Here is a 14620-nt window from a genome sequence, read left to right as displayed (position 1 = left end):
AATAATAATAAAGAAGTAGTCATCTCCATGAGGATATGGGAACGTGTTAGAAAAACTCAAATACAGCTGCTACAGCTTTGTGTTCAGTTTAGTCCTGTTCCCACACTATGATTTTTCTGGATGGACAGCAAAAGAGAGCTGAGTGCATGCCAATGCGTTAGTAAATGGTGACTGGGGAGCTGAGGATTTTTTTTTTTTTTTCATTTTTTTAAATCATGAAAAGAGGGATATAAGTAGGACATGAAAAAGGAGGAAAGCTTGTCAATCCTTACTTGTAATGATATACCTAACTGAAAAATTGATGATTATCACTGAAGAGTGACAAATGGCAACCAAGGTACCAGAAGAGAGTCTCCCCAAATGAAAGTTGGTAACTCATTGATTCACAGATCCTTAGAGTTATAAGGCACAGTAGAGATTCAACCTCCTCATTTTATGTGTAAGGAAACTCAGGTCCAGATAAGTGGCATAACCATCTTAAATTTTCCCAGGTGTTAACAACTAGTAAAATTATCATCCTGGAATTGTACCTGGCTAGGCTAGCTATCAAGCTAGCCTAGGCTATGCTAATCAGAGGCTAAATTTCACAGTAAAAACACAGAATGTATTAATCAAAAGTAAAATGAAATAAAATTGACTACCTTTAAAGTTACAAAACATGGATGTATGTATTCCAGTAGTCAACAACTGCTTTGCTAATAGTAAATGAAACATACATGCTCCATTAAATTATGCACGAACTACACCCACACACATGACCAGCCGATAAAATCATAGGGGTTGAGATGCATTCTTCTACTACCTCTCTCTAAAGGTTAAATGCCCAGTAAATGCTCAAACATTTATTCTGAAAAGATTTGGATGTGTATTCTCTCTGCCACTGCTAAGACTTCCCTGCCTAGATACTGCATTTAGTCAAGCCAGCAAAGAGAAGGATCCTATCCAGGAATGGGAACACTGTTTCTTTGAATTTCAAAATATTTTGGGAAAAGATCATGTAGACAGAAAACAGATTTTATTATTTAAATTAAGGGACTATTTTTAGCATGTCCCCTGATAATGACTAGACAGCAATCTTAATCAATTAAGTGATTGATCTGGGCTAAAAAAAAAAAAAAAAACAGAGATTTCTATTTCTTCCGATTTTATTAAGTATTCACCTAGAAACATATTTGGAGACCACGTGAAAAGGAAAATACAATACACAAATTATCTTTCAGAACTTATCTCTTAACATGGAATTTAAAACATGGAAGCATGCTTTTAAAACTTGTAATTGCCCTGTGCACAGCGCATATTTGAGGTAGTTGAGCATCTTTTCCTTTCCCTATAATATTAGCATAAGCTAAACTCAGTAATATACACTTTGATATCAAAATAATACTCTTGTCCAGATGGACAATCAATATTTACAAGAAAAACGACGACGAAAATTCATTCCTTTAGTCAACTATCCCACGCACCTTCATCGCTACTATTGAGCATCATAGTCACTAGATGTCGCTGCTGCCGTTTGAATGAGATTTCTTCCTGCCTCTCCAAAAAACCAAACCAAACCCACTGCCATAGAGTCGATTCTGACTCATAGAAACCCCCATTGGGTTTCTGAGGCGGTAAATCTTTACTGAAGTAGATGGCCCAGTCTTGCTTCAGCGGAGGGGCTGGGGGGTTAGAATCACCAATCTTCTTGTGGTAGTCAGATGCCTTAGGCACTGTGCTACCAGAGCTCTTTTCCTCTCCAAAAGGGGGGAAAAAAATTCTAAAGATTCTTAGGGTCTTTAGAATCCTTTCTTTATTGTTGCTGTCATTGTAAGGATCTTTGGTGAGTGAAAAGAAATTTATTTATTAATGATTAATGAATTATTGAATTATTATAAATTATGTATTAATGAATACAGATAACTTATTTTTCAAGTGAAGAAAGGAAGAACTAGAAATGTGAAGTAACTTGCCTAAGGGTCTAAAGGTAAGGAATTGTATAATTTCTAAGGAAAGTTAGAAAACAGTTCTCTATCTCTTCACTAGCTTTTAAATAGCAAAAAGTGTGAACAGTGAAGACAGTCATTTATTTAAACCAAAGCTTTCTAACTGACCTACCCACTCACCCCGAAAAAAAGCCCTCTAAGTAATATTTATTGCACATTAATTTATTTTTAATTTGTTATCTCTCTGATGGCCTTCTCCTCAGAAACATATGAATCACCACATATGACTTTCCCAGGGCAGACTTCTTAGGAGTAAGGGGACCTGACAAAAGGCCATTGTACAAGTTGAGGTAAGTCCTTCCTGTGGAGAGTTTCCTTGATAAAACAAGATGCCAGCAAGCCCTGGAGAGAATCTCCCCCATAAAGTTATTAAAACTAAACAAAATTCACAACACAAACACACACACACACACACACCGTCACGGATAGCATCTCCAATTCAACTTCCCTGCAAACCACAAAGAAAGTCAGTGGAGTTTTCTTGGAAGGTTGGGGCCAAGAAGGATGCAGAGGTGGCTCTGAAAGCAGTCGTGACCGGCTGTCACAGACTAAGGTGAGAGGAAAGGAAAACCCATGGCCTGGGACGAAGGATGGAGGCAAGTTAACTCAGAAAAGCATCCAAGTGTCCCAGGCTGTAGCTTGTACGTATCCCTGGTCACAAAGGGAAACCAAAAATTCATCACCCCCCTCGGTGGATTGGCAGGCAGGAGAAAGACGAGGCCGCTTTCACACACTCGCTCAAAGTTCCTGGACCCCTTTTCAAGCCCCCACCTAAAGAAAAGCAAAAGGGGAAAGAAGGAAGGGACGACGTGCCCTGAAAAGAAAAAGAAAGAGAAAGGAGCCAACATTGCGGCTAGCCTTGGGAAAATCTCCACAGATGAGCATTTTTGTTGCGTTAAGTGGCCCGCATTAGCAGCCTGAACACGTAGGGGAAGGCTAACATCTCCCGCTAATATAATGTGGGAGAGGAGTGATAGACCTGGGAGTTGAGACTGGAAGCGCTAATTTTGCATAAAACAAAACGAAACAGTTCTGAGGAGAACTTAAGCTCTTAGGGGGTTGGGTGGAGTGAGTTTGGGGCGTGCCTTGCTCCATAGGGAAGGTGTGTACTGGTACATCTCTTTTAGAGGTTTGGTTAGTTATTTAAATATACACTTATTTGGACCATCTTAAAAAAATAATTCCAACAGTATGGAGGAAAAAAAATAATTAAACCCTCTGCTATGGAGTAGATTCGAGTCATAGTAATGCTGTAGGACAGACTAGAACTGCTCCATAGTGTTTTCTAAGGCTGAAGTCTTTATGGCACCAAGCAGAATCCACGTCTGTCTCCCTGAGCAGCAGGTGGCTTACGAACCTTGGACCTTTCTGTTAGCAGCCAGCGCTTAACCACTGCACCACCAGAGCTCATACGGTGTGGAAGATGCTTAGAAGTCCAGGTTCCGAGTTCGCCTATGCGAGAGAAGAGAGAAAGTCATCCGCAGGACGTCTCCTTCAAACTTGCCTTGGGACTAAAAAGTGACAAATACGGAAGTTCCCAAGCTCAGCGTAAAAAAAAAAAATGGTCACCTCCACGACCCGGCTATTGTCATCTCACACTACTAAAGAGAGCGAGAGAGAAGACAGAAAAGAGAAAATAGGAGAGAAGAAAAAAGAGGGGGGAAGTGAGAAAGCGAGTAAGGAAAAAAGGAAGAGAAAGTTGGGAGGGAGGGAGAAACAGAAAGAATGAAACCCAATTGAAGTCCTAATCGGACTACCCACTGTGTTGTTTCAAAATGAATTAAATTTGCTTGTTCGTTCCTTGCTTTCCTAGCAAACTTTTTGCCCGAGCAGTGTTCAGGTGCATTAAAGCAAAATAAATCAATAAATAAAAATACAAAACTTTGGACGGGTTGGGCTAGGGGAGCTAGATGGAGGGCCTGCTGGTGGGTGCCTGCAGTGCGGTGGTAACCAGACTTGCAGCCTCTGCTCTTTCATTTAGTGTATTCTTTACCCCCAAGAATTGCTTCAGAGCCGTCAGGAGAGATCCACACGTGAGGCCATCTTTTTCTGCGCGAGGAGCTGATGGGATCCACTAAAATGCCAAAAGGAGCCCGGATTCTCCAGGTCCAGCCGGAGCCCAAGTTCCCTGGTGCTCTACCGGAGTTTCAGGAAAGTCCTGGACTCAGTGCAACGACCTGGAGTTTCTCTGGATCGGTCTCCTGGGCCAGGGAGGAGAGCCATCCATACAGGGCCTCCCCTTTAATGACCTTAACTCAGTACTTAAAGCAACCCACTTAGGAAAATCATAGGACCCTTGGACTCGAAGAACGGACTAGAGAAAGCCAGTTGTCAAATTCTCGTGTTGGGAGACGGGTGGGAACGAGCTGGGGAGGTAGGGAAAAGGCCCGCAGTCCGCACGCAGTGGAGGGGAAAGGAACACCGGCTGTGTTGTCTTTTAGAAACCCAAACTAAGCACTGGGACTGTGGTGGCTAAGGCAATAACCACAGCTCTATGAGACTCGAATTCAGGCCGCTCCGGCTGAATTTTGGACGAAAGTGGATTATATCTCCAGATCCAAATGTTCCCTGACCTGCTTCCCCAAAGCGCGCTCGCGCCTTCCTGGGAGAACACAGCGCACCCGGAGACTCTGCGCTTCTGTCAATTGCCAATGAGAAAGACTCGCACAGAGCAATTACTAAGAAAATATTGTGACGATGTAGTAGGGCGGTAGGGGATGTGGGTGGGTGGGGGTGGGGGAGTTAGTTTGGAGAGCAATTTGCAAAGGAATATTAACTTTGATTCCCGGGGTCACCGCGGGAAAAGGGGCTGACGGCGAGTGAGCTGCAGAGTTCTTCCTCTAGGTGGCGGAGTTTGGTACCGAACGACCGCGCAGCAACTGCTGACTTCAAACACAGGAGTCAGCTTCTTGCTGGTTAAAAAGAATAATAGTAATAATATAGAGGTGTGGGGCTGTTTTTTCCCCTTTTGGATATTTATTTATTGCAGCGAAAAGTCATTGATTTTCCTAAGCAAACTGTGTTTCTCCTTCACTTGGTGGAAAATAAAAACTGTTTGAATAAATAAGTTATTTCTGAACATTTTGTTGTCAAAGTGTTAAATGTTCCCGTCATTTTTATTCAAACACTAACATGATTACAGCCAATTATATATTCACCAGTGTTCTTTATTTTAGAGTAATTGTACTTGTCACTAATAAAACAGAGGCATAATGGATCGCTACTGTTCTGGATTTTCAAGCAATTTTGTGTAATTTGATTGAATTATACATTTATCTGCTACTTTTTTATTTTTATATTTGGGAATCCTATTTTCTTGGAAATTGCAGCTCTATGCTTGTTTTGTTGTTTCTCCAGTAACGCACACTTCGGTAACACTGATAAATAGAAAGAATCCCTTTGAAATGTCGAAAATCAGCTGTTTTCATCCCCACCCCCACCCCCATCCCCATCCCCATCCCCTGCCAGCACTTCAACACAGGGAAAACCTGAACTCTGCGCTGCAAGAAAGGAGGAGCGAGAGGCCGAGCTTCATCCAAAGTCCGGCGCCAAGATAAACCCGTTATAGCCCCCAAAGACAGCCACCTCCCTGCTTCGAGTCTTTGGGGCTTTGTCTCTTTCCTGTAATGATACTGTTAGGTGTCTGGGGCTTCAAACATGCCAAGGCAAGCAGACCATGGGTTCAGTTCATGTGCAATATGTATCAAGGGAAAGAGTATACACAGCGCAGCCGAAAGATAAACTGTATATATTACTCCAATTACATAACCCTCAAATGCCCTACCTACCCACCCACCCACCCCCCTCTCGAAGTTACAACAGTTACCTGTCTTGCCTATGTTCTTTTCGGATTCAAATATACATAAAGAACTGTGATCAATTGTTTCTCCCTTTTTTAATATCATTGAAATAAAGAGACAGGAAAAAAAGAGACCTACACACCTACCAGTGTTCATGTATCAGAACAAATCAAGAAATATACGTGACAGCAGACAGATAGGAGGTGGTTTTTGAGGGGCCATCTCGGCAACTGTGGGAGCCCAGAAGGTGTAGTTCTTTTCCCAGTAAATCCCTCCAGTTCCTAGGACACGACTCAAATGCCCCGCTAGGAGCTGCAGCTGCGAGATGGAGCCAAAGGCTCTGACAAGTGGCTTGTGTATGACCCAATATTTATCAATAACAACAACAACAAAATCAAGCGAAACCGAGGCTGGGGATTTTGAACTGCTTCTAAAGCTCTGGCGTGGAGACACACGTGGGCGAAGAAAGTCGCTGGAGAGGAGTTGGCTTCATTTGTCCACCCTGGGGAGCAATCCTGGGGCAAAATCCAATGCTAATTGATCTCAACCAACCACACTATCAGCTGAAATTTTTCGAGGGACAAAAACTAAGGAGTGTATGCTAAAGATACTCTAAGCATTTGTTCAAGTAAACCAGGCGTGTAATCAATAGCGTATGCATGCATATAAATGGGGAAAGTGAATTTCTTCTAGTTAATCAGAAATATAATGTTTCATGTAGGATTCCACACTTCTTTAAAATCTAGTGTCTCCCATCCTCCGATTGTTTTGTAGTCGGGACATAGAATTTCCTGAAAGAAACCTTACGGCCCGCGTTTTGTGGTAAGAGCCATTGTCTCCTCTTTTCGAATGTTTAGGCCAAAAGGTAGGCTGCCTGGGGCAGCGATTCGACCCAGCGTCCCTGGACCGAGGACAGCCTGGGTGGCGCGAATTGGGACAGACTGCTCCGGAGGAAGCCCAGAGCCTCTCCGCGGGAGACAGCGCGCGGCCGCCGCCGCCTGCCAGCAGCACTCGCTGCCCTCGTAAGGAGTGAGCCCGACGTTTTCAGCGGTTCCGTTTCCTGGTAGCCTCATCTATCTTATTTAGCAAGTTCATGCTCTGGGAGAAAAGAAAAGGGTGAGAGAAAAAAAAAAAAAAAAGAAGAAGAAGAAGGAAAAAAAAAAAAAAAAGTCTTCACTGTGTGATTCAGAGTTCACACACTCGGGAGCCAAATCTGCTGACCGTGCTTTCTTCTTGAATGTTACTTTCTTTCCTGCGTGCCTGAAGACAAACCTAGAAAGAAGGTGCTAAAATTGGGAAACATGAATCTATTTAAGATTGTTTCAAAACCAAAAGTGACCCCACCTTTGCTGTTGTAAATTCTGAAACAGAGGAGTCCTGTTGCTTTGGTTTCATGTAATAACGGCAACTTGCTCTTAACGTCGTTCTGCGCCTAGATTACCCTATCTGCGACTCTCCCCCTCTCACGCGGCTCCTTCCAAAGGACTGGGGAGAAACAAGGGTAACACTGCTTTCCCTCACTGGGCTCAACACCTCCTTAAATTTGATGGAATATTCGAATTAACTTCACCTGCATGCATCCCAGTCTTTTAACGCTGAGCCGTGCTTGATACCAATACAAGCTTAAAACCTAGAACTGATTTCTAGTCTTACCCCGGCTCCGGTAACAGTCGACCTCTTAGCCCAAAAATATTGATCTGTGTGCGTGCTTTCGGTCTGATGTACAAACATAAGACATCTAGGCTGAGAGAGGGGAACTTGGAAATGAAACCTAAAAGCAAGGCCTCTGGCTTGATTGCGCTCTTCTACCACGCCAGCGACAAAGGAACTTGCGGCAAGCGCGCGCGTGTGCCCGTGGAGGAGCGGCGCGCAGGCCGGAAAGCCGGGGCTCCGCGACCCTCACCGCCCTAAATTGTCGTAGTTACAGAGGGGGTGGGGCGGAGGAGGTAGAAGAGCTGGACCATTTCGGAATCGCTGCTCCCATAGATTTTTTCCTGCATCGGGTTTGGGGAAGGAAAACCTACAGGACTGGGCGCTCAAGAGTAAGGAGGCAAGCGGGGGTATGGACCAGAGGTAAAAACTGGTCCATTGGTTTGTCCTCTTAGGCTTTTAGAAAGACAGCTGATGTATTTGATTAGGAAAGAGTTTCTCTCTTTCGACTTTCCCCTTGCAAAGGGGGACTTTGATATAGTGAGCTTTCTGCATGCCTCCTGGCTTGCTCACTTCCACTGACGCAATTTTCTCTCTTCTTGTTCCTTCATAGATCAGCGGGTGAGAGCATTTTCTAAAACATACTCATCAATCTCATATGTAGACTTTAGGCTTTTTTTGTAGGCTTCATGTGTACTTTTAACTATCGAGAGGGTGATGGTTCAGAGCTGGTCGGTTAATGGCTACGACTGAGTTACACTGTTCTACCTTTTCTCACGATTGGAGTTTGGAGGTCATTTGGAGGGCTGTTTCAAAAGAGAGAGGACTTGATGTCCCACATTCTCCGAAGGGTCATATAACCCTTCCCAAAATAGATTATTCAGGTTCCTACTGGAAATCAAATTGAAACTCCAATTAATTAGGGAGAACAACGATGATATTGTTGGGAACTCAGACCCTGAGTATCTTAAGGCCTGTAAGAATTTTTTTGCAGCCTAATATATATTTATTAAGTCATAATTTTTCTCCCTCAATTCTTCATTAATAGAAATCCAAGGTAGCATTTTCTTAAGTAGTGACTTTTGCCAAGTCTCACTCCCTCCCTTTTCAGATAGACTGCAGAACCAGGGGTGGATTAACAAATAAACAAGGTAAGCACAGCTTACTTGTAATGAAAAACATAAGAAACTGTACACCACAGAGTAGTAAGCACAAGTAAACCCTTGCTTATCTTGCTTACTGGGTACTTCATGCCTGTCAGGGACTAACTTTGAAAAGAGACTTTTATTCTGTAGCAAGGTACTGTAGGGTTGGGAGAGAGATTGATGCTGGCCATAATGAGAATCTCTGATGTGGTGGGAACAAAATGTGAAATTGTTCACTACAGATTAGTAAGTAAGCACAAGTAAGGTTGTGCTTGTTCATTGGGTAATCCACCTCTGACTGGAAGGTTAAAACAAGGGATCTAACTTCTCATTCTCTTTGACCATCACCCCTCCAGCTGTCTTTTTCTTGAGCTTTTCCTGACCCCCTTGAAGGAGGGGCAGCGCCATTTCCTTGGGCAATTAGAGGAAATATAGAAACTAGTGTCTTAGGGTGCACTTGCCCAGACAGTGTGAGACCCTATCTCCCAAACGGTCAAGAAACGCAAAGAGCCTGTCCTCACACTAGCAGGGACTCAACTCCTTCCACGAATCTTCCACCCTTGGAGTTCCCAAGCTGTATGATATTTGGTTCTGCATCTCTCCCCGCCTGGCTTTCTCCCGCGTAGTGTTGGAAAGAAGCCTCTCCTGGTCATATACTGCCGCAAAAAAAAAAGGTTCCTTTGGATGCGTGGGTACCTGCCTTCTGACAGCTTCGAACCCCTGGTAGCGTTACAGCCACCTGACTGAGGAGTCCCAGAGGAGTCTATTGGGGCCTTCTCTTTTTACCTTGGACTTTCTCGCTTCCGAAGTGGTTCCCTAGCTTATACAAGTTAAACATTTCGACTCTCAAATAGGAGGCTCTCCCATAGATTTTTCTTTTCCTTTATTTTTTCCCGAGGTTCTCAAGCAAAATTGCCGGTGCCACAATGTTATGATGGAAGGATGCTGAAATGACAGGCCTAGTAGACGCTTGTCTTAATCATCGGCTTCTTAATTTAGTTTTAGTGCGGTGTGTGTGTGTGTGTGTGTGTGTACACGCGCGCGATTATGCGCGCCCCCGGAGATGCTGAGGATGTGTGTGTGTGTGTGTGTGCGCGCGCGCGCGCTAAGAGCAGCCGCTGACAACCTGCAGTTTCCTAATGAGTGACGAGGCAGGGCTGCCGCAGAAAAGTAACACTTCCCTGGTGTGAAGACCTCTTACTGGGAAGTTTAGTTCACTACTGTTCTCGCAAACCTAATCGTATAACCTGTAACCAAAACCCACAGAACAAGGATACAACACGCTAAAGAGTAACTTCTAATCACTAAATGTTAGCACCATTACCTGCTGTTAGGAAAGGATTACAGACGCGTTGACTAGAGTGAGGGCAGACCTTGCTCGTCACAGATCTCTGAAAATACCTGGATGCCTCTGCATGGGTTCCTCTAGCTCTCAAACGTCACGGGGTCAGGGACTCCCTGTGCGTCTGCAGGAAGAGAGCCTTAGCCAGAGTTTGGCTCTGGGCGCCGCTCCAAGGACATCCCATTCAGGGAATCGACAACAGGGTGAATTTTAGATAAATATGGCCCACCTTTCTTTAACCCGCAGGTAACTAGGAGACAAGAAGCAAAGTACAGACCAAAATCCTGAACTACCCTCTGAGGAAGACTTAATGTACCACCACCAATCGGAAAAATGAAATGTGCTGCTTCCAACTCGGATACAGAATCCTGTGGACCCTAGGTTATTAATTAATACTGGAGACAGAATAATCTAATTAATTTCCAAATCAATTTTTCCATTGGAACTGCTCATTCTTTACAAAGCTTGCCTTCTTTTGGGGTGCGGGGGAAAGGAGAGAGGGTTGCAGAGGAGAATTTACTACTACATCAAAAAATTACATTTGCTCTGACTTGCTTTTCATTCACTGAAGGTGCCCATTTGTAGATAGATAAGGGACCAAGACTGAATTGGTCATGAATACCCCCCCCAAAAAAAAAAAGAGAGAGAGAATGATTTAGAATTTGTTTCAGGTCAGAAATAACTGGATGCCCTTCATGGTGTGAAGACAATCACAGAGACTGAACTAAACTCGGCTGGAGTTAGGGCTTCCTGTGCTTAGGAAACAGGCCTGAGATGGGCTTGGGCAGGCCTTCAAATCAAATTTGTACCCAAATTAGCTGGTAGGATGTACAAAGCCCCATCCAGGGACATTCAACTTGCACAATACTCTGTCCAATAACCCCCCCCACACACACACACACACACACACTTCAGCTTGTAGCAGCTCTAAAAAGAAGGCATTGCTGAGATAAATGTGGGCCGCTGAGTAAACAGTGCATCTTTTGTTGAGCAAGCCTACCCCCACACCTATATACTGGCACCCTATGTCCATATAAAATGCCATTAAAATTGAGGAACTCAAGCCCACTTCCCATAAAGTTGCAAATGACTTTCGTCATTAGGGAGAACAGTTTCAATATGATTATATTAAACTACATACTGCTTACCCCTACACAAATATCCTATCTGATAGACTTGCATCCATGAAATCTTTAAATATATATATATACTGCATTCTTAATTTGCATGCAAAACATTTTCCCAGTTAATATAAGCTTCTGGTGCATAAAATCAGATTATTACAGCTCTCATTAGCAGACCCCAGTTTTTGCTATCTGAAAGTAAACAGAAGAAAAACTTATTTTCACCTGCTAAAATTGTACACAGGATTACAAAACAATGCACACTCAGCTTTGACCTAAGAAACACCTTAAAACATTAAAAATTCATCAGTCAGTGCGGGTGTTGTATTCAAGGAATCCTCCTCCAGTTTGCTGCTGAGCTTGGATTTGAATAAAATGTCCAATGTTAACAAACAATACCCACGTTTGGCACTTTGTGTATTAAATTGATCAAACAGATTTTAGGAGGCACAATGCACAATTTGTACAGACCTGATTGAGTTAATATAATATCAGCAAATTTTACATCGAAATGATTCTGTTTCTTTTCTTTGTGTTTAAAACCAGCACAGATTACAAATTTTAATGATCTGAAAATGTTTGGTATACAAAATCATGCTTATTTCAGTATTAGCAAAAACACAAGAAATTTTTCAACACAAACACCCAGCTGTGTCTATTTTAAAAGCAGTTCAATGACAGCTTGCACTTATGAGCATGCAATCAGCTAATTTCGCTTTTTTTTCTTCTGTGTTAATCAACACTTTCCTTCCTGCATATCAGAGTACAAATAGTATAGTTACTCCACATCAGTAAATGTTTACGTAACCTGTCCTTTCCCAAGAATCCGGTTACACCGAATCATTTCACGCTAGACCGACTACGAAAACGTACCAGGCCGTCCACCTCAGAGGGAGCCCTGTGTGCCATTATAAGTGATGGTGAGAAGGGGGGCTCTGGGGAGAGAAATGAGGAGGAGTAGGTGGAGGAATGGAGGGAGTTGGAGAGGAATGGAGGGAGGGAGGAGGGGTGGATGGGGTAAGGGAGGAAGGAGGGAGGAAGAGGGAGGAGGGAGGAAAGAGAGTAGAGGAAAAGTAGGAAGAACAGGCCTGAGGAGGGGAGAATAGTGGGAGGAGAACTGAGCAGGAAGAGGAAGGCCCATACACCTCTCTAGCACTTTGGCTCACTGGGCTGAGAAATCTTGAACTTGGGATCAATGTTTTGGGCAGTGTCACTATCAACGTTGATTGCCAGAACCCTTGAATTTTTCCATATGTGAATACAGTGTAAGTTAAATAATTGTGTAGACATTTTAAAAATACACACACAGTGGAAGGTTATTGGAAGTAAGTCCAACACTCAAAGCTCCTTTATGGCATTCCTAACATATACATATTTAAAATTCACTATCCATTTGAAATCTTCTGTAATTCCTTTTGGGTTAATTCTGTCTCTCTCAGAATGGCATGGTGTGGGGGTGGGGAAAGTGGAATAGCATCCTATTAACTTGAGTATTAATCAACTGCATTCCTAGCTCAATTAGAATTGAACTTTAAACATCACGCATAGGCACCACTCTTTTTTCCTCCGTTTTCTTAAATACCACATCTGCCAGATAATTTCACTGAGAGTTGATTCTCAAAGTGAAGAAATGCTTACATTTTATGACTATTTACCTTACAGAATAGGGAAAAGGTGTTCATTTATGCTTCTCCTCCACCTCCCTCATCTCTTGAGCTACATCCTCCGTAAAATGTGGTGTGTTTCATGTTCATGTGGGATGAAAACAGCCTTTGATCAGTGTGCTCCGCACCAGATTCCAATCCCTGGGAAATGCTGGGCCTTAGCCCTGCCCCTGGCCACGGGATCCTTTTAAAGCCCCCGAACCGCAATCTCTGCAGTCATTCCAACCAAACCTTCCCAGCTCCAAAGCCCTAGAAGCCGGGACTGTTGGACCCCTGTTCTCATGGCTCCTAAGAGCCTTCCAGCAGCACTAGGGGTGGGAAGAGGTTGGTTTCAGGATGCCGTTATTTCGGAATTGTTGAGGCCCGCGCAAAATAAAAATATTTGAGAAAGGGAAAGAAAAACAGAAAGGAGAGAGTGGAAAATAGGAAGGCTTTAAAACAAAACAACAACAACAAAAAGGAAATAGACCCCCCACCCCTAAATCCCCTCCTATGTCAACAAGCAAAAAGAAAGCATTTCCAGGGTGATCGCTGGCGACTACTCGCTTCCAATTCGGATTAGAAGCTGAGAAACTGGAGCAGCAAGGACAAAACCACAGCGAGTCACCCAGCGCGTGAACTGCGGTCTGAAGCGGGAGAGAAAGGGAAAGAAGAGACGCAGATAGCGCATGTGTTACCTGCTTTATTTCGAGATTGTTTGGTTTTGTTTTCTTTCTGGGCACCCCTCATTTGGGAAGGCCATCAGAGGCGCCCATCACTGAGCCGCCCACGCCCGCCGCCGCCGCCGCTGCGCCCGGAGCCCCAGGCCCTGCTTTCCGGCGGCGCCGGAGCCCGAGCTCGCCGCCGCCCGGGCCGCGGGAACCAAGTAAGTAACCCCTGCTTGGCCCCGCGCTCGCCTGCCCGACTTCCTCCGTCTCATCCAACGCTCCCAAACCTCTCCCGACCCCCGCCCCCACGCCAGGGGTGGGCCTTCCCACCCAAAGCACCCAAAGCCTCATTCGAGTGTTACCTACAAGGGGCACAATTGTCTTACGGGCTCAGAAATGCCAGCCCCGGCTCAGCAGGGCCCTCTCTGGAAAGTAGTGCCTCGCCTCTTCCTCCTCCATTTCCTGCCCTCTCCTGGCGTCCTCTCCTTGCGCTCCTACTCTACACTCCTCTCTAACCATATACCGGCTTTTTAAAATAAAAATGAATACAAACTTTAATCAGTAAGGACAAATACTGACGCTCCAACGAAAATGACCCAATACTGTGAGGAGGCCAAAAATGTGAGATAGTTGCCCTGAGAGGGGGATTTCGGTTGAGCCCAGGCTGCTGGTGTTAAAAGCTGGAGGGAGCTCTGACAAGGGCCGCGAGGCTGCGTGCTACCGCCGGCGTATCCCTGCGCCGGCTCGGCGCGGCCCCGAGGTCCGAGGCCCGTGGAGAGGGGGAGGAGAGCGCCCAAGGGGGCGGGAGCTGGCGGGCGGGGCGGGGGGGGACTGGCCCGCCGATTGGTCGACGGCAAGAGAGACGCTCCTGCACGCCGCCGGTTCTGATTGGCCCAGCGGTAGGAAAGGTTAAACCAAAAATTTTTTTACAGCCCTAGTGTGCGCCTGTAGCTCACTACAAATTGGAAAATTAATTGTGGCTATAGCCGCCTCGATCGCTGTCTCCCTAGCCTCGCCGCGGCCGCTCCGGGACGCGCCCGCCCGCCGCCCGGCTCTCCCCCCCTTTGGGCTGCTGCTGCTGCTGCTGTGACTGCTGCTGCGAGAGGAGGAGGAGGAGGAAGCAGCAGAGGGGGGGGGAGCGGGGGGTGGGGGGGAGACCATGAAGTAGAGTTGGGAACCAGGGAGCTTCACCCCCGGGGCGGTGGTTGTTTCTTTTTTCTCTTCCTTTTTTCCTCCCCCCCCCCTTTTTTTTTTCCAATTCCT

The sequence above is a fragment of the Orycteropus afer genome, unplaced genomic scaffold (genome assembly GCF_000298275.1).
Source record: "Orycteropus afer afer isolate SDZICR_OR568_19922 unplaced genomic scaffold, OryAfe1.0 scaffold00260, whole genome shotgun sequence".
Taxonomy (NCBI): Eukaryota; Metazoa; Chordata; class Mammalia; order Tubulidentata; family Orycteropodidae; genus Orycteropus; species Orycteropus afer.
This window is presented reverse-complemented; position numbering follows the sequence as displayed.